This window comes from Acomys russatus, chromosome 1 (assembly GCF_903995435.1).
Source record: "Acomys russatus chromosome 1, mAcoRus1.1, whole genome shotgun sequence".
NCBI classification, from domain to species: Eukaryota; Metazoa; Chordata; class Mammalia; order Rodentia; family Muridae; genus Acomys; species Acomys russatus.
The window spans coordinates 113,197,250-113,218,431 of NC_067137.1; the positions used below are offsets into that span (position 1 = coordinate 113,197,250).

The 21,182-nt window shown below is 48.5% G+C and overlaps 1 pseudogene; it reads left to right on the plus strand.

The window, feature by feature from the left end:
- Positions 1-21,182, plus strand: part of LOC127194085 (frizzled-3-like) — a 62,626-nt pseudogene that overhangs the window by 22,072 nt on the left and 19,372 nt on the right.

Sequence of the window (21,182 nt, forward strand, 5' to 3'; positions counted from 1 at the left end):
ACATATATAAAGCTAAAAAAAATGTAGATTTATATCAGTTTAGATTTTGCCCAGCTTAGTGCTTGCAGCTTTAAAGTTTTTGTCTCTCTGTGTCAGTTATTGGCATTGTTGGCTGAACTGATACAATTTACCGTAACAGACCTGCAGCTGCCCCTGGGGCCAGCGGTGCAGCCCAGGAGAACCCAGGAGGTTGGCGGCGAGATATTTCAACAAGGAAGAAATCCCTTTCCTCCTAAGATGGAATCTGTGATTTGGGAATGTGGTTGATCAACTTGACATGCTGGCCACATGTGTCCTATGTAAAACAATAAAGAGAAGATACAAGATGATGCCATTTTCCCATATTGTGAAACCAAAAACAAATGCCTTCTGTGAGACCAAGTTAACAGACCTCTGACAGCACAAGGAGTTTCTAACTGTGAAGCCAGCAGAGACAGAAGGGGCACCCACAAGCTGGGACCTGCAGGCTTGATGCAAAACACGTCTTGTAGATCTGATCAGCCTCATTCAGACCCTGGAGGAATGGCCATGAGCTGGATTGTCTTTTGTCTTTGGCTCTTGACTGTGTTTGTGGGGCAGATAGGTGGGCACAGTTTATTTTCTTGTGAACCCTATAAACTTGAGGATATGCCAAGATTTGCCTTATAATCCTACCTTCATGCCTGATCTTCTGAACCATTATGACCAACAGGTAGCTGCCAAGGACCACCAGCTCAGTGGGGGATAGGTCGTTGGGATCAGGAGTTCTTGCAGCGTCGGTGAACAGAAATAAGGCAAAGTGACTTGTGGATTTGCATTCAGCTGGAGATCCAGCTGAAGGAGCCCCAGTTGCAGCGCAGCGGGATTATGGTTCTTCGTGTTCATGAGAGTTGAAAATCGATCCTGATCTAGGCTATTCCTCTCTGCATGTGCAAGATTGTTACCACCGTGACCCAGTGTGTACCTTAGGAGGGAAGAACTGTCATTTGCTTGTCATTTCATAGGCCTGATCTCAGCCATTTGCCTTTCTGCCACGTTGTTTACTTTTTTAACCTTTCTGATTGATGTCACAAGATTCCATGACCCTGAAAGACCTATCATATTTCATGCAGTCTGCTACATGATGGTGTCATTAATTTTCTCCATTGGGATTTTGCTTGAGGACCGAGTAGCCTGCAATGCATCTAGCCCTGCACAGTATAAAGCTCCCACAGTGACACAAGGATCCCACAGCAAAGCTTGTACCATGCTTTTGATGGTCCTCTATTTTTTCCACTATGGCTGGCAGTGTAGGGTAGGTAATTCCTGCCATCACATGGTTTTTAGAAGCCATGCCAAAGTGGGGTAGTGAAGCCATTGAGAAGAAAGCATTGCTGTTTCATGCCAGTGCCTGGGGCATCCCTGGAACTCTATCATCCTTTTAAGGATGAATAAAATTGAAGGTGACAATATTAGTGGTGTGTGTTTTGTTGGCCTCTACAATGTTGATGCATTAAGATATTTTGTTCTTGCTCCCCTCTGCCTGAATGTGGTAGTTGGTGTTTCTCTCCTTTAGCTGGCCTTATTCCCTAAACAGAGTTCAGATGGAGATCCCATTAGGAGAGGAAACCCAAGATAAATCAGTGACGTTCATGATCTGGATTGGTGTTTTCAGCATTCTTTACCTTGTACCACTCTTGGTTGTAATCAGATGTTACTTTTATGAGGAAGCTTACCAAGGCATCTGGGAAACAACATGGATACGGGAACGCTGCAGAGAGGATCACATTCCGTGTCCGTACCAGGTTACTGAGATGAGCCGTCCAGCCCTGATGCTCCCTCTGATGAAGTATCTGATGCTCTCATAGTCGGGATTCCCTCATTTTTGGGGTTGAAAGCAAAGAGACATGGGCTACAGTGTGTGTTTGAGGACAACTTAGGCTGCATGAGACACTGCAGAGATGAAGGAAGAGAAGGAGGGAGGGAGAGAGGGAGGGAGGGAGGGAAGGAGGGAAGGCAGTAAGGGAATGAAGGAAGGAGGGAGGGAAAGAGGAAGAATAAATGAAGTAAAAGAGAAAGGGAAGGAGGAAGAAAGTAAAGGAGGGAAGGATGTGAGAAAATGAAGAGGAAGCAGGTAAATGATGGAGGCACAGGTGCTCCACATCACCTGGGCCAGGATGGGAAGAGTCTGGCTTCTGGGCTCTCAAAGGAAAAAGGCATAATGGCACTTTTCAGAGCACAGGGTGCTGACATCACCTGCATGGCTTTAGGACAGCCCTCTTGTCATCTCAGTAAAGCAGAGCTAAGAACATGGCCAGATTACATGGGAGTCAGACTCTAGGGCCAAGGACAAGGCTAGGAAGAAGACCCTTGGTCTTTTGTCAGACACCTGCAGATTTTACTTGATCTTGATCCCACACATCTGAGGTGTGTCTGCTTGTTTTCCAGGAGAAGGAATTTACCCCAGGAGGGTCTTGCCCAGATAACCACAGGGCACCTCTTCTCAATGCTGGGTCGAATTCCCCTTTCCAGCCTCTATCTCACCAAGTATTTACATTGGCTTTCATAACAGTAGCAAAGTTACAGTTTGATGTAGGAAGTAAAATAAGTATGGTTGGAGGTCACCCCGACATGAGGAGTTGCATTAAGGGGTCCCAGCATTGGGAAGGTTGAGAACCACTGCCTACATGCAGAGGGTCAGCTTACAGGAGGGAGCTAGCTGATGAAGACCTGCTGGAGATGTGGTGGTCAGAACAATTCCCTGAAGTGTGGGCAAGGGACAGAGAGAGCTCTCCAGAGGGCTAGCCTGAGAGCACAGGGCATCTGGTGAGCTGAGCTCCTGGCCCAGGTGCAGGTGAACTGGGTTTACTCCCCCCAGGCCCTGCTGCAAGGTGTGGTGAGTTCTCTGTCCTGCCCCTTCAGGACTGTATATTAGGGAGGTAAGGAACTAGATGAGTTCCTGACTATGGCTTCTGCACCGTCACGTCCCCTGTGGTTACCCCCACTCAAACTATACTGCATAGAAGCTGGTATTTATCAGGATGAGAACAAGAGAATCTGGGTTATTGTAAATGTGAAATTTTGTGGCCCTCAGGAAGATCTTAAAATGGTAAGTTTTAGCGCTCCACAAAGGCTGCACCGTTATCGGTATCGTTGTAGGAGAGAGAGAGAGAGACAGAGTGTGTGTGTGTGTGTCTGTGTGTGTGTGTGTGTGTGTGTGTGTGTGTGTGTGTGTGTCTGTGTCTGTGTAGGAGCTGTTTTTATTGTGTCATGAAATAGCTGACACTTGTCCCTGAACAAGTGGGTTTGTTTTTAGTCCCAGCCTCTGGAGCTCCTGCTTTGGAGGCCTCACAGGCACAGGCTGATCTACAGGTGAAGGGAGCCCTTTTGCTGAGGTACAGGTGGTCAGAGGGAGCCTGCTGGGAGAGCTTTACAGACACCTGGGCTTTGTTGGATCAGAAGGAGTTCTCCAAGTCAGGAAAAAGGCAGGTCCAGTAGGAGCCCCAAAACAGATCTGAATGCAAACACACGCTGGTTTCTGATTTTTCTGCATATAAAAACTCATCTGCTGCTATTGCTCCCACAATGAATGGCCTGTGGGAGCAGTGAGCAGTTAAGGGGTCCTTATACTGGAAGGTACCTGAGGACTTGGAGGAATTCCTATGGGTCACATGATCTGCTGTGATATAGTCCAACATTCTGATTGAAAACTGTCCAGAGCTGTGGCTGCAGACCACAAGGGAATCTGGGAGGCCAAAATACTCTGTAATGCAAATTTCTAGGTATCACAACTAACCTCCAAAGACAAACTGTTTTTCAAGGACAAAGTCCCTGTCTTGGTGTGGCAGAGAGTGTTGGTCCCCTCCCCTGTCCTGAGGGTAGTGGTGGAATATGGTGGGGCAGGTACTGTAGTGGCATTAGGTCTGATGGTTGTGCCTCTTAATGTATCAAGGTGGACTCTGGCTGCCAGGTTCTCCCTGTGTCCCCCAGAGGCTATGTGTGTCCAGTGTGCCTGGCATCCCCTGGCCCCTACCCTACCCTTCTCCAGGTGCAGCCCCTCTGGCCCCTGAGTAACTCAGCCATTTTGGCTCTGCCAGTCTCTTGGCCCAGCTGTCTTGGTTGGATTCTCTTCTGTCCTCCCTTCCCTTCCCTCCTCTCCCCTCCTTCCCTCCTCTCTCCCTTCCCCCTCCCCACTTGTCCCAGCTGAGGTTATGCTCACTGGACTCTCTCAGGTTCCTCAGTGGCTCTGTTCTCCCTCTTATCTACAGGAAACCTTCCCCTCCACCACATCCAGCAAGGTCCTGTCCTTCCTTGTTTCCCTTTTCCTTATGTTCATCTGGTGCCAACTTTGATATGTTAGCGGACACCTCAGTTAGCCTTTGCTCTCTGGCTTAGGACCTAAGAAGGGAGTAATTCACCTGGAGTTCCATAACCAATAAACAACTAGATCAGTGTTTTCTTTAAGCCTATACCAAATAAAGCATCGCAAAGTTTTGGATCAAGTATTTTCAGTTAAAGAACAAAAGAGAGAGAGACCTAGAGAGAATTCTGTTATTGCGGGTGTGATGTAGCAGATTCCATGGGAAATTGTGTGTAGCCAATTAAACCCAAACACTCACAAGCCTGGCCGCCATACTGCAATGAGGGCCAGGCTGTGCTAAAGCAGCTGCTGGTCCCAAGTATGCAGAGAGGAACCGTGCAGGAACCAGATGAGCTTCTTGTACAGTTGTGTTTAAAAGGAGGAGGATCTGAGGCTGATGGGAAAGGATGCAGTTCAGGACCCAGGCAGAGCTTTGCTGAGGGACACATCCTGTGGGTGCCCTGTGGATGATGTCACAGACTGAAAGCACTGTGGTGGGAGAAGGGGGAGTGCAGGGTCTAGAGGGTGAGTGACTGGAGAGGCTCTGGAGAAGGGCTGGGGTTGAACTATGACTGTGCTGGCCACTATTCACAGTGGCAGAGAAAGACTTTCATAGGAATATAAAGATTGGAGTAATTTAAGCATGGTCAACCCTTGAATCATTTCCCTAATTAAGATAATTCTTTAGTTTCTCTCTGTCTTTTTCTAAATAATTTGTACTGAGGATTGAACTCGGCACCTTGCAATGTGCCAGTAAATCTCTAGAATTGAGGCACATCCCAGACTTTTTTAAAAAAATATTTATTTATTTATAACATATACAGTGCTCTGCCTGCATGTACATCTGCAGGCCAGAGGAGGGCATCAGATCACATTATAGATGGTTGTGAGCTACCATGTGGTTGCTGGGAATTGAACTCAGTACCTTTGGAAGAGCAGTCAGTGTTCTTAACCACAGAGCCATGTCTCCATCCCTGCCCCCCCCCTTTTAAAATACTGTAACAGGATCTCTCTAAATTGAACAGGTCGGTGTTCCATTCACTTTGTAGTGCAGACAGGAGTGGGCCTTGTGATCCTCCTGCCTCATCCTTTCTGAGAAGTTTGGGATTCCAAGGCACAGTACCAGGGCGAGCATTTCACTTCTCTTTCTTCCTCCCTCATTTTGTTTCTCCCTCTCCTCTCTCTCTATTCCTTCTCCTCTCCTCCCCCCACCCCCTCCGTCTCCCCTATCTTTCTTAGTATTTTAACAAATAGGAAAAAATGTAGGTTGTATTTTAGCATTTTAACTGTGGCTACATTGTGGGAGATGCATTGGCCATGTGCAGATGGCTGGGGCGAGTTGTGAGCCAGACAGCAGCAGAGGACCAGACACATCCACATTCTGTGGAAGAAGACAGAGGTGCTGGAGACAAGGCTGAGGTCAGGCTGTTGAAACATATACCTCTGACCTTAACCCTTGCAGCAAACAAGCTAGGCTGGTACCCAGGCGTGCTGATGGAACCCGTCCTCTAATGCTTTGATTCCACTCTAGTCTCCTCAGCTTGAGGTCGGCAAGACTGTCTACTTGTGGCTGGTGAGCAGAATGGAAGTGGTTACTATGTTTGCACGGCCCATGAACTTGGTCGTTCTACCTATGATCTGGGAGTTAAACACTACAGCATCATACATGGGCTCAAACTTCACATCCTGGAGATTACTGGATCATTCTCAGGCAAGTGTCTGGGACGTAAAGATGAATGCTGCAGCAGGTATCAAATGCTTTTCATCCTCTCCAGACACAGAAAGGTTCTTATCTCTCCCTCAACAAATTCTTCCTTCAAGGGCTCTTTTTAGATCCCTTGGTCCATGTTGAGTGAGGGATTTGGTGAAGGTGTGAGTTGTAGGACAAAACTTTTCCTGGGACAAAAACATGGACTTGTCAACTCACTCTATATAGGGAACCCACAACAGACCCATGTATGGAGACCACCAGGGTTGGTCTTGGTGAACCCATAGAGTTGATGGGGCTCACTTGTAGGAATATTGATAAGGGGTCACTAAAGGAGCAGAAATGATTCAAAGTCAACTGCATCACAGGGCCCCCCCAGATGGGTGACAGACAGCTCACCTGAGTAGGGACCCTAGAGCACACGGCACAACCTACAGGCAGCTCAGCAGGTTGCAGTGCAGTGTCCTCCTCTCCAGGTCCCTCAGCTGTCTAAAGCTCTGCAGGCAGCATGGCTGGTTTCTGCTGCTTTTGGGTTCTCTGGTCTGAGTCCTTGCTGCTTGGCTTTGCTTCCTCTGGCAGAAAAAGGCGAAGTGAATCTCTTCAGTTCCAGGGAATTCTGAAGGATACTTTTTTTGCTGTTTACCTTCCTGTCCAGGAGGAGACTGTTGCACAACACAGGGGAACAGGGATGGAGGAGGAGAGAGAAGGCATGTGGGCACACATGTGGGCACCTCTGCCCAGTGTGTTGGGTGTGGAAGTAATGCACCCCTCTAGCTATGGGACCCACAGACCAGGTCCCCTTTTGCCCCTTACTCCTTCCTGCTGCCTCAGGTCTGAATGGGTCATTGCCCAGAGCTGGCTAGATTTGTGTCACCCAGGATCCTGATGGCTATTCTCTCTTGCAGCATGGCAACTCACAGGAACTGGTCCTAAGGTTGGAGTATCAAGACAGTCACAGGCTGGCTGGTATGTCAGGGACCACACCCCTCACTGCTGAGGTCCAACAGGCACCAGCAGGCTTTCCCTCTTTATAGGAGGCAGTGCTGACCTCCCTCCCTGTGCTTTCTTTGTGTAGCCATCTGTCCACCTCCTTTATCCTTTGGGTCTGAGCAGTGTAAGCATACCCCAGAAGAGCAGAGGGCCTCACTGAATCATAGTCACCACTCCTCAGCCCTGGGAACAATTCTGGGTGTCCAGGGTTTTTCACAGCTAAGCAAACAGCCTCCAGGTAGTGGAAACGCGGGTGTTAAAAGCACAGAGCTCTCACTGCCATAAGACTGGAACCCCGTGACCATTGCCCTCAAGGGGCCATGATTTCACTCTGGAGTGCTGTGGGACTCTGGCTCAGGAGGACCTACACTGGGCATCTGCCCCAGCTTGGTTGCAGCGCTCCGTGTCTGAGTCCTATGGGCAGGCCCAGAGCCGGGCTGGCTGGAGCCCAGACCTTTGGGTCTATCCAGCATGCAATTGTTCAGAGAATGACTAATAATCAGTGTCTCCTTTGTCTTCTCCAGCTCTTGGCCTTCCTGCACGCTCATGCCCCAAATGTGCTCAGCAAACTAGGCCCACGCACTGCTCTGTCTGCTCCTAGACATCCCAGTATGGCAATCCTTCGGCCTGCTCAGATCTGCACTTTAGATGACCTGCTACTGTGTGCCTGACCTGTGTGTGTCCTGAGGCTGAGGACAGGCTGAAGCTTCCTTGTCCACTATGTGCCTCTGGAACGAACCTCAGAGATGGCACTTGTTAGGACTCTCCTCCCTCCAAATCCTTTGCCTGGGCTCCCAGTACTGTATGTGATCTACCCAATTTTTCCTCAGGTGGCTCTGGTCTGTAGGTTCCTGAGGAGCAGGTACGGATAGGGAGTCCAGGCCCTGTGTGCCTTGAGCTGCTAACACTGGCTAGAAGTCTACCTGGTGCTGGGTAGAGGACACTCTGCTCAGTAGCTTGATGGCACAGTGGGACATGGGCAGGGAGGACCTGAGTACACCGACAAGTTCAGATCCCTGGCTCTTACAAATGTTGCTGACCCTAATCCTGCTGAACCCCCAAACTTGTTTTTCAACTAATTAAACATTACTGCTTTTATTTAGATCCTGTGCTGTCCAGTCTTTTTTTATCCACATTCCAGTAGAAAGCAGAAGGTGGCTCCCAAAATTAAAGGAACATTTAGTGACCTCCTCTAGACATTTCCACACTGGGCAGAGTGGTTTTGGTCCATTTAGGGAGCAGGGTACCTGGGGAAGGTCTAGAAGGGAGGCTGCCTGGGACCTGGATGAAGATGGCTGACACCAGATTAGAGGGTGTAGTGCCACATGGAGGAAGGGGAGTGGTCAGTGACAGGTGACAATGTGTCACTGTAGGAGGCACAGAAATACACTACATTCCAGAGGGAGACAGTGTCCTTACATGTGAAGACACCAGATGACCAAGGGGGTAGCAGGAAGGGGACAGAGGCCAGGTGCTGTGAAATTGTCCTTCATCTGACGCAAAGGAAAGAAAGGCACTCCCTGCCTCACAGGATTCACAAGAAGCTGCCACAGATGGAAGCCCTAACTTTACAGAGTGAATCTCTAAAGGCCCTCACAGGGCTGGTGCTGGAGCTCAGTTGCTAGTGTGTCTGTTTAGCACACAGAGCTGTAAGTTCTATCTCTCAGGATGGCACAACGAAGGTTTCAAAACACTGTGTTAGCAAGTGCTGGGATCTCAGCACTGTGGAGAGGGAGGCCAGAGAATCAGAAGTTCAAGTTGACCCTTAGCTATGTAGTGAGTTCAAAGCCAGCCTGGGCTACCTGAGACTTCCTTTGGGGATGTTCAATTTGTTTGTTTTTTGGTGGTTGAAGAAGTGTGTGTGTGTGTGTGTGTGTGTGTGTGTGTGTGTGTGTGTGTGTGTGTGTGTCCCTAACTATCCTGGAACTATCTATGTAGACTTTGCTGGCCTTTAACTCACAGAGATCCACTTGCCCCTGCCTCCCCAGTGCTGGATTGATGGTGTTTGCTACCATTTCCTGATTGAGACCTTGTCCTTAAAGTATTTGTAGAAAAATAGGGAAATATGTTCATGACTTAGGGAAAGGAAAACCCCACAACAAGACAAATGAGCAGATTGTAAGATCAGCCCTGAAGTTCACCTTCACAAATGGCTCTAGGTGTTTCCCTGACACAGCGAGATGAGTAGAGGGCAGGGACTCAAACAAGAGGAGACAGGAACACAGGGAGGAAGAAGGCAGGTTTTCAAACCAGAGATGTTTACTCTTGTGCTGGGTAATAAGTCTGGGTTTTGGAGACAATTCTGGATATACACAGATGTCTGGTAGGTCTGGTAGGTCTGATATCAAGCCAAGGCACTCTTTGGGCCTCTATGTGGAGCAGGCTTTCAGACGTGGCCTTACAGGGCATTTGGGTCAGATTCTGCTGTGTCATGGAATGTTCTAGTGAGCACACAGGGTGAACGTAGCATCCCTGCCCTCTGCCCACTGGACTAACAATGTGTCTAGACACTGCCACATTGCCGTGGGTTGGGAGTTGAGGTTGCTTCCAGCTGACACTTCTGCCCTTGAGATGTACTGGTACATATGGGCAAAGGGTGAGTCTAGGGAGTTCTCTCAGCATTTGTCCCAAGGTGCATGCAGGAGTGACCTCACCCAGAAGCCTGATACTGCCTATTCTTGTGGGAACCTGCATTGATGGTGGACACTGGTCCCTAGGAAACTCTGATCCCCTCTTTAGCCTATTGCTTGGTTCAGAGTCACCTAGGGTGCTACTGAGCCATGGCTCTAGGTGCATCTTGAGTGTGTTTCCAAAGAGAACTGAGAGGGAAGTGCACACTGGGCGGTGTCCTCTGCATGGGCTGCAGGTCTGAATGGGATAAAAACCAGGTAGAAGGAGAGCCAGCTGAGATCCAGCCTCCCCAGCTTTGGTTCCTGCTCACCCTGAAGTGAACAGCTTCCCCTTGCTGCAGGCTCCTGCTGCCTGCATGGCCTGCTCTAGTGAGAATGTTCCTTGGCCTTGAGGGTGAGCTGCTCAATTCCTCCTCAGAAACAAGGGGACACAGCGACTGGTGGAGGAGACAGTTCCACCCAAGGCTGGACTTGGAGGAAATAGGGGAGACACTGTCCATCTTAAAGGAACAGATCCAAGACCATGGTACTCCATGGAGAACAGCATATGCTAGAAGAAACAAGACCTGGACACGCCAGCGGTGGGAGAGGAGAACTGGGAGTTTGTGTTAGTTCACTGCTGTGGCCAAATATCCAGATGGCAACGACTTAAGAAAGGGAAAGGACTTGTCTGGTTTGTGCAGGGCTGTGGGAAGCACTTCAGTTCATATCACTGTGAGGCAGGGCATGGAGGAAAGGAAGGCATTCCTGTTTTCTCCTTCCCTCCTCTATTCATCTGGAACTCACAGCTCATGGGATGCATGTCCACTTGCCTGATGTACCCCCACCCCAAACACCCTAGAAGTGTGCCTCAGTTTCCCAAGTGAGGTGAGTCCAGTCAAAGCGGGAAATCATCACAGGATGAGGGAGAAATCTAACCAAGTCCCATTTCCTCTCCTATGGTGATTCTTGAGAGATGTTTTGAGGAGAAAAAGATAGTTTACTAATTATACAGCAAGCTCTATTCTGTGCATATAGGATCTAGCTTTTCTTTACATACAAAGTCAGAAAGAACACCAAGGAGAAAACTGTGAAGTGAATTTTAAAACACTAATCCTGTCACCATGCCTTTAACACCAGCACTCAAGAGGCAAGTAGATCTTTGAGACTTCAAGGCCAGCTTGTTTTACAAATTGAGTCCAGGACAGCCAGTGCTGTCATACACAGAATCTATGTCTCATAGCAAAATAAAACAAAGCAAAGCAAACAAAACAAAACAAAAAGGGAGAAAAAAAAAAAAAAAACTAAAACTGCTAGATAGGAAGGGCAGAGAAGCCTTAGATGGCAAGAGGCCAGATTGTAGACTAGTCCATTGAATTGGGCATTTTACTTCTACACCTCAGTTCCTTGATATAGAAAATTGGGGTGATTATAGTAAAGCTATCAAGCAAGGATTAGTATAATATCTGGAGCTGATATTGCAAACCCTTTCAGGTACAAGTATATTTTCTGAAGTACTTTATAAGTATAATCAAACAAAGCTTAAGGAGTTTTTACTGGCCTCTTTTCCAATGCTGGAGAAGGCTAGGCATGAGACTTGTGGAAGAATGTCTTGAGTGGATGTAACAACTGTCAATGAAGTGCTATTTAGCCAATCAGCTGGGCAGACGGGCAGGAAGTAGAAGGCGGGACTTCCTGGAGAGGGGGTGTGGAGCCAGGACTCACAGTTGAGAGGGAAGAAAAAAAGATGATTGAAAGTAGATGGGGAAGGAGAAGCCTCTGACACGTCTCATAGTGATATGTGCTGGAGGTTTATGTATGTTATGAGGTTTAGAGTATTTTCTGTTAGTTTACGAGTAGATTTGTTGTGATTGGGGTTATCTCTGTGACAAGATGGAGATCTAAGGATAGGCCTTGGGAGGCTATGAGGGGGACTCTAACTGAGGCTCCTAGAGTAGGGCCCATAGAGACTGAAGAGGACGTCCTCTAACTAGACAAGACTGCTAGTGGAGGGAGGAGAGCTCCAACACACCCACACCAACTCTAATCCCAAACTCACCCAGCTATAAGACATGCAAGGATAAAGAGAGAGCAAGGATAAAGAGATGGAAGAAATGTCCTACCAATGTCTGACCCAACCCAAGACCCACACCACAGAAGAGAGCCAACTCATGACACTGTTAATGATGCTCCGCTGTGATTGTAGAAAGGAGTCTAGCACAGTTGTCCTCTGAGCAGCTCTACCCAAGAGTGGTTGGAAACAGATGCTGAAACTCACAGCCAAACATTGGGCAAAGCATAGGGAGCCTAGTGGAAAAGTGGAGGGAAGGAAAAAAAGACCTACAGGTCTCAAGAGCTGCACAAGAAGACCAATAGAACCTAATAACCAGGGTCCAGAGAGGCTTGTGGAGTCTTAAGCACCAACCAATTACCGTGCATGGATTGGAGCTAGGTCTTCTACATAGATGAAGCTATGGACAGCTCATGCTTCATGTGAGTCCACTAGTGTGGAGTGTACGGGCTGTCTCTGATATGGACGCTGTTGCCTGCTTTTGGATCACTTCCCCCTGGCAGGACTGCCTTGCCAGGCCACAGGGGAAGAGAAGGAACTCAGACCTGATGCAACTTGAAGAGCTGTGGCTGGTGGGTTGGGGGTCTCACCTTTTCTGAGGAATAGGGAAGGAAGATGGGAGAGAGACGGTGGGATTGGGAGGAGAGGAGAGAGGGGGATATGACAGCGAATTAAAGTGAATAAATAAATTAATTAATAATGAAGAACTCTACAGGATGTAAGGTTGCATTTGTGAATTTAGTCGTGTGTGTGTGTGTGTGTGTGTGTGTGTGTGTAAGTAAAACTCTATCATCCTTTTAAGGATGAATAAAATTGAAGGTGACAATATTAGTGGTGTGTGTTTTGTCGGCCTCTACGATGTTGATGCGTTAAGATATTTTGCTCTCTCTTTCCTCTGCCTGAATGTGGTAGTTGGTGTTTCTCTCCTTTAGCCGGCATTATTTTGTAAACAGAGTTCAGATTGAGATCCCATTAGAAGAGGAAAACCAAGATAAATCAATGAAGTTCATGATCTGGATTGGTGTTTTCAGCTTTCTTTACCTTGTACCACTCTTGGTTGTAATCAGATGTTACTTTTATGAGGAAGCTTACCGAGGCATCTGGGAAACCACATGGATACGGGAACGCTGCAGAGAGGATCACATTCCGTGTCCGTACCAGGTTACTGAGATGAGCCGTCCAGCCCTGATGCTCCCTCTGATGAAGTATCTGATGCTCTCATAGTCGGGATTCCCTCTATTTTGGGAGTTGGAAGCAAGGAGACAGGCTTTGAATGGGCCCATTTTTTCCATGGTTGTAGTAAAAAAAAAAAGAGAGAGAGAGAGAGAGAGAGATAGTGAGTGAGAGCCAGCAGGTGCTACAGGAACCTGACTTAGCTCAGTCACCTCTGAGGGACCCAGATACTTTGATTGTAAGAAAATGAAGAGGAACTTCCACTCAAGGGATGTCCACACATGCTTCTTCTACTCAGCCTGCCATGGTGGACGATCGAAGAAGCAAAGTAGGGAATGTCCACAGCAAAGTGAGCACCTACCATGGCCACCTCCCCAGGCCACGTGAAGGCAGGTAAACTCCCTGCAGTTTCTGAGGGATGGAGGAGACTCTACCTCAGGGCAGCATGTAACCACTGAAGGATCACTCCAGGCACAGCAGTTCTCATGGGCTCAAGGAGCAGTCAGGACGCAGCAGCATCTGAGACCTCAGTAACAGGCCCATGATGCACCTTACACACGGCATCAGCATGAACCATGTTACCGAGGAGAATGGGTCCAGTGCTTGGTCTTGTCTAAGGTAATGTGTGTGCTGTAAGAGAGCAGGTTTTATAGTCTTTGCCTTCGCATGGCTGGCTGCTCTAAGTCGCTGTCACCCTGCTTGCAATCGGGCAGGCTGTGCCCACTAGGAAGGTAGATAGATCTTCGCTCTTTGTATCACATCAAACTTGGAACATGACAGCACTCGGGAGGCAGAGGCAGGCGGATCGCTGTGAGTTCGAGGCCAGCCTGGTCTACAAAGTGAGTCCAGGACAGCCAAGGCTACACAGAGAAACCCTGTCTCGAAAAACCAAAAACCAAAACCAAAAACAAAAACAAAAACTTGGAACATGAACACATCCAAAACATTAAGAATCATGTCACCAGAAAAATAGTTCTTTCTAGGTCATGAAGAGATGATCGTCTGGTGAGCATCCCTATAAGTCCACTTAGTTTATATTTAGAAAAGTCTTACATGTGTGCTGACTGCTTTGTAGTGAACTTTGATATAATATGAACTAGTTGTTACATTCTGGTAGCTCTGTTAATAAAACAAAGTTTCAGAATTAAAATTAAAAAAAAAAAAGATTTTTTTTTTTTTTTTTTTTTTTTTTTTACTTACACAATCTGATCCTGAAATGACTGTGAAAGCTGTGTGTGTGAGAAAAGCTGGGAACCTTCTGGGTGAGAGGAAAGAGAGGTAAGAGGACTAATATAGATGTGTACTAACATAGCCATGCCTTGTGCTTTAGGCGCTCTACCTCAGTCTGCCTGGTGTTTAGGCCCAGTCACCTGGAGTGGCTGAGCAAGGTGTGCTCACAGCACAGTGCCCTTCCTCAGACCTGCAGCACCAGCACAGTGCCACTTTCTGTGGTCTGGAATTTCCCAATCCCGCCCCCCCCCCAACCCCCCACTTAGTACTTGGGTCTTGGGGAGGACTCCCTCTGCTGGTCGAGCCCAGCATTGCAGGACAGAGCTCATCTCTGGGCAAGAAAGGACCTGGAGAGAAGCCTGCACTGCTCTAAATCTTCCCATGCCAGGCAGCAGAGAGGGGCAAGTTGGCTAGGAAACATAAACACCTGTCAGCCGTGATTTGGACAAAGACTAGCTGGAGGAGCAAGGGTCTGACTTCTCTCGCCTTTCAGCTTCTCAGAGAAATATTTGAGCCTCCACCTGGAGGCCATCAGACAGGGGCACAGCTAAGGCTGGCAGCAAAGAGTCAGGAGCCAAAAGTAGGTGAGTCATAGCTTCCCAGTGCCACACACCTCACTGAAGTCACAGCACTCATGCCTCGGTCTCTTCCTCTGGGAAATGGGTTTGCAGGCTCTAGTCTACAGTTGTAGGGAGCCAACGTAATACCTTGGGTCTTTGTTAGGGTTACAACTACTGTGATGAAACACAAAACCAAATGCATGATGGGGAAGAAACGATGTGTTTGCCTTACACGTTCCCTTTGTAGTCCACAAGTGAAGAAGGAGAGGACAGGAACTTAGACATGGCCTGAACCTGGAGGCTGGATCTGATTCCTGCTGGCTCCCCTTGGCCTGCTCAGTCTTCTTTCTCACAGAGCCCAGAACACAACTCAAGGGGTGGCCCCACCACAATGCCCTGGTCCCTCTCCCATCAGTCACTAATTAGGAAAGTGCCCTACAGGCTTGCCTACAGCCTGATTCTATGAAGGCATTTTCTCAACTGAGGTTCCGTTCTTTCAGGTGACTGTAGCCTGTGTCAAGTAAAACAAAACTAGTCAGGACGCCTAGGAAATGCCTGACATGGGTCTGGGGTGGAGATCAGGTGATAGAATGGTGGTCTAGCATGTGTGAAGTCATGGGGTGGATCCCAGCACCACACAGAACTGGGCACAGTGATGTAATCCCAGCACTAGAAAAGATGAGGCGGGAGAATGAGGAATTGATGGTCATCCTCAGCTACAGTGTGTGTTTGAGGACAACTTGGGCTGCAGGAGACACTGCTGAGATGAAGGAAGGAAGGGAGGGAGGGAAGGAGGGAGGGAGGCAAGGAGGGAAAGATGGAAAGGAGTAAGGGAATGAAGGAAGGAAGGAGGGAAAGAAGGAAGAATAAACGAAGTAAAGGAGGGAAGGATGTGAGAAAATGAAGAGGAGGCAGGTAAATGAGAGAGGCACTGGTGCTCCACATCACCTGGGCCAGGATGGGAAGAGTCTGGCTTCTGGGCTCTCAAAGGAGAAGGGCATAGTGACCCTTTTCAGAGCACAGGGTGCTGACATCACCTGCATGGCTTTAGGACAGCCCTCCTGTCATCTCAGCAAAGCAGAGCTAAGAACATGGCCAGATTACATGGGAGTCAGACTCTAGGGCCAAGGACAAGGCTAGGAAGAAGACCCTTGGTCTTTTGTCAGACACCAGCACATTTCACTTGATCTTGATCCCACACATCTGAGGTGTGTCTGCTTGTTTTCCAGGAGAAGGAATTTACCCCAGGAGGGTCTTGCCCAGATAACCACAGGGCACCTCTTCTCAATGCTGGGTCGAATTCCCCTTTCCAGCCTCTATCTCACCAAGTATTTACATTGGCTTTCATAACAGTAGCAAAGTTACAGTTTGATGTAGCAAGGAAAATAAGTATGGTTGGGGGGTCACCCCAACATGAGGAGCTGCATTAAGGGGTCCCAGCATTGGGAAGGTTGAGAACCACTGCCTACGTGCAGAGGGTCAGCTGACAGGAGGGAGCTGATGAAGACCTGCTGGAGACATGGTGGTCAGAACAATTCCCTGAAGTGTGGGCAAGGGACAGAGAGAGCTCTCCAGAGGGCTAGCCTGAGAGCACAGGGCATTTGGTGAGCTGAGCTCCTGGCCCAGGCGCAGGTGATTGGGTTTACTCCCCCCAGGCCCTGCTGCAAGGTGTGGTGAGTTCTCTGTCCTGCCCCTTCAGGACTGTATATTAGGGAGATGAGCAACTGGATGAGTTCCTGACTATGGCTTCTGCACCGTCACGTTCCCGTGGGTTTCCCCCACTCAAACTGTTCTGCTACGGACCTGGAGTTTATAAGGATGAGAACAGCAGGGTCTGGGTGGTTGTTAAAATGGATCTTTTGTCAAGATGGGAAGAAACCACAGCGGTGAGTCCTAGGGCTGCAGACAAGCTGTACCCTTACCAGAATCCTTGTGGATTAGGGTGTGTGTGTGTTGAGGAGGTGTTATCATCCTGTCGAAAAATAGCTGACACTGTTACCTGAAAAGCAAAATATGTATTCTTAGCCCAGCCCCTGGAGTCCCTGCCTGGAGGCCTCACAGGCACAGGCTTCTCCACAGGTGATGGGAGCCCTTGTGCTGAGGCCTGAGGTACAGGTGGTCAGAGGGAGCCTGCTGGGAGAGCTTTACAGACAGCTGGGCTTCGTGGGATGAGAAGGAGTTCTCCAAGTCAGGAAAAAGGCAGGTCCAGTAGGAGCCCCAAAACAGATCTGAATGCAAACACACGCTGGTTTCTGATTTTTCTGCATATAAGAACTCATTTGCTGCCTTTGCTCCCACAATGAATGGCCTGTGGGAGCAGTGAACAGTTAAGGGGTCCTTATACTGGAAAGTACCTGGGGACTTGGAGGAATTCCTATGGGTCACATGATCTGCTGTGATATAGTCCAACACTCTGATTGAAAACTGCCCAGGGCTGTGGCTGCAGACCACAAGGGAACCTGGGAGGCCAAAATACTCTGTAATGCAAATTTCTAGGTATCAAAACTAACCTCCAAAGACAAACAGTTTTTCAAGGACAAAGCCCCTGTCTTGGTGTGGCAGAGAGTGTTGGTCCCCTCCCCTGTCCTGAGGGAGGTGGTGGGATGTGGTGGGGCAGGTATTGTAGTGGCATTAGGTCTGATGGTTGTGCCTCTTAATGTATCAAAGTGGACTCTGGCTGCCAGGTTCTCCCTGTGTCCCCCAGAGGGGATGTGTGTGTCCAGTGTGCCTGGCATCCCCTGGCCCCTACCCTACCCTTCTCCAGGTGCAGCCTCTCTGGCCCCTGAGTAACTCAGCCATTTTGGCTCTGCCAGTCTCTTGGCCCAGCTGTCTTGGTTGGATTCTGGCCCCTGAGTAACTCAGCCATTTTGGCTGTGCAATCCCTTGGCCCAGCTGTCTTGATTGGATTCTCCTCTGTCATCTCTCCCCTCCCCTCCCCTCCGCTACCCTCCCCTCCCCTCCCCTCTCCTCCCCTCCTTTCCCTTTCCCTCCCCTCCCCTCCTTACCTCCTCTCTCCCTTCCCCCTCCCCACTTGTCCCAGCTAAGGTTATGCTCACTGGACTCTCTCAGGTTCCTCAGTGGCTCTGTTCTCCCTCTTATCTAAAGGAAACCTTCCCCTCCATCACATCTAGCAAGGTCCTGTCCTTCCTTGTTTCCCTTTTCCTTATGTTCATCTGGTGCCAACTTTGATATGTTAGCGGACACCTCAGTTAGCCTTTGCTCTCTGGTTTGGGGACCTAAGAAGGGAGTAATTCACCTGGAGTTCCATAACCAATAAACAACTAGGTCAGTGTTTTCTTTAAGCCTATATCAAATAAAGCATCGAAAAATTCTGGATCAAGTATTTTCAGTTAAAGAACAAAAGAGAGAGACCTAGAGAGAATTCTGTTAGTGAGGATGTGATGTAGCAGATTCCAGGGGAAATTGTGTGTAGCCAATTAAACCCAAACACTCACAAGCCTGGCCACCATACTGCAATGAGGGCCAGGCTGTGCTAAAGCAGCTACTGGTCCCAAGTGTGCAGAGAGGAACCGTGCAGGAACCAGATGAGTTTCTTGTAGAGCTGTGTTTGAAAGGAGGAGGATCTGATGGCTGCTGGGAAAGGATGCAGCTCAGGACCCAGGCAGAGCTTTGCTGAGGGACACATTCTGTGGGTGCCCTGTGGATGATGTCACAGACTGAAAGCACTGTGGTGAGAGAAGGAGGATTGCAGGGTCTAGAGGGTGAGTGACAGGAGAGGCTCTGGAAAAGAGCTGGGGTTGTCCTGTGACTATGCTGGCCACTAGCCACAGTGGCCAGGAAAGGATCCCATAGGAATACAAAGATAGGAGTAATTGAGGCAAAGGTCGCCCCAGAATGATTTCCCTAAGTAAAATAATCCTTATTTTCTGTCTGTCTCTGTCTCTCTCTCTTTCTTAAAATAACATGTACTCGGGTTAGCACCCAAACCTTACATGTTATGAAATCTTTACATTTGAGGCAGGTCCTGCCTTCCTTTTACTTTTGATAGTGCAATGGGGCCACAGTAAACTGAACAGGTTGGTCTTGAACTCACTCTGCTCTGCAGCCATGACTGGAGCCTGGGATCCTCCGGCTTCAACCTCGTGAGCAGTTTGGGACTCCATGTTGCAATCCCAGGCCCAGCACTTCACTTCTCTTTCCCCCTCCTTTTGTCTTGTCCCTTCCTCTATTTCTCTCTGTCTCTCTCTGTCTCCCCTCATCTCTCTTTGTATATTAAAAGGGAAAAAAATAGGTTGCATTGTTGAATTTTCACACACACACACACACACACACACACACACACAGACACACACACACGCACATGCACATATCAGAACCAAGTACATCTCTGCATAATCAAGGTCAGATTGGCTTATATAGACTGTTCCAGGAAAGCCAGGCTACACACAGAAACCCTATCTGAAATAAGTAAAAAATCTTAGAAACAAACAAAAACCTAAGAGCCCAAATTAGGACCTCAGCAGCCACATGAAAAGTCAGCTGTGGCTTTGCTACCTGAACTTCAGTGCTTTGGAGACTTTAGTCAGAGACGCCACAGCGAAGGCATAACAGAGAGTGATGGAGCAGACATCTGAGTCCTCCTTGGCCTCACAGGCTGGCATATTTTCACATACCACACTCACATGTATGTTTGCCCTGTGTGTGTGAGTGTAAGGGTTCACACACACAACTGCTTGCAGGATGTGACAGGGTCATCCCACTGTGATCTCATCAGGGATAACCATCCTTTTTTGTCATAGGCCTCAGAGGCGAGCTTTCCGTTCTGAAGAAGCTGAGGACTTAGGAATGCTGCCATGTGCCACCTTAGTGCTAAAGCATTCCCGAGACAACAGTAGTTTTGATTAAAACTTTATTTAATGCAACAGCAGCTGACAAGCCTACTTGAGCCCTGCCCTTTCTTGGCTATTTCCCTTCCACTAAAGTCAGAACACAGAAGAGACAGACTTTGCAGATATTAGGGTGGTAACCAGTAAAATGACATGCAACAGTGAGACAGAAGAAAGTGTATGCCTTACCTCATAAAAATGAAGGCGTTTATTGGAAAGACAGCGGTGGGAAGTCTGTGACAGGCTTTCTGTATCATGGACTTCAGTTATGGTCATAACAACTCTTCTTTGTAGCTTTCTGTGTTGCCTTGGATTTACATTTTGCATTATTTGGGCACATGAAGCTCACCATCAATAATAAAGTGCATTTGTTTTTGGTAAAGCCATTGCCCTCTGGTGCTGGGATATGGGTGCATGCCTGATTGTGTGTGCACAACCAGTGACTGGTGCTGCTGGTCTGGAAACTGAGGCTACATTGTGGGAGATGCATTGGGGATGAGCAGGGATGGCTGGAGTGAGTCCTGGGGTCAGAGACAACAGCAGAGGACCAGACATCTCAGGTCCTGGGGAGGAAGACAGAGGTGCTGGAGACAAGGCTGAGGTCAGGCTGTTGAAACATGTACCTCTGACCTTGGCTCTTGCATCAAACAAGCTAGGCTGGTACCCAGGTTTGGCTGATGGAATCCGGCCACTAATGTATCTGTTCTACCCTAGTCTCCTCGACTTAGAGTCCGTGTGACTGTCTTCCTGCGGCTAGGGAGCAGTACGGAAATGGCTGATACATCATCAGAGCCCATGGACTTTACCTATCTACCCATGGTCTGGGAGTTAAACACTGCAGCATCATTCTTGGGATCAAATTTCACATCCTGGAGATTACTGGAACATATTCAGGCAAGTGTTTGGTACTTCAAGGTGAATGCTGCAGCAGGTATCAAATGCTTTTCATCCTGTCCAGACACAGAAAGGTTCTTATCGCTCCCTCAACAAATTCTTCCTTCAAGGTCCCTTGGTCCATTTTGAGTGAGGGATTTGGTGGAGGTGTGAGTTGTATGACAAAAGTTTTCCTGGGACAAAAACATGGACTTGTCAACTCACTCCATATAGGGAACCCACAACAGACCCATGTATGGAGACTACCAAGGTCTGTCCTAGTGATCCCATACATTTTATTGGGCTTACTTGTAGGAGTATTGGTAAGGGGTCACTAAAGGAGCAGAAATGATTCAAAGGCAACTGCATTACCAAAGCCACCCCAGATGGGTGACAGACAGCTCACAAGAGCTGGGGCTCTGGAGCACACTGCACAGCCTACAGGCAGCTCAGCAGGTTGCAATGCAGTGTCTTGTCCTGGTCCTTCAGCTGTCTAAAGCTCTGCAGGCAGCTTGGCTGGTTTCTGCTGCTTCTGGGGTCTCTGGTCTGAGTCCTTGCTGCTTGGCTTTGCTTCCTCTGGGAGATGGGGGCAAGGTGAATCTGTTCAGTTTCAGGGAGTTCTTGAGGATACTTTTGTTGCTGTTTACCTTCCTGTCCAAGGAAGAGGATGTTGCACAAGAGAGGGGAATAGGGATGGAGGAGGAGAGAGAAGGCATGCGGGCACACATGTGGGCAACTCTGTCCAGTGTGTTGAGTGCAGAAATAAAGCTTTCCTCTGGCTATGGGACCCACAGACCAGGTTA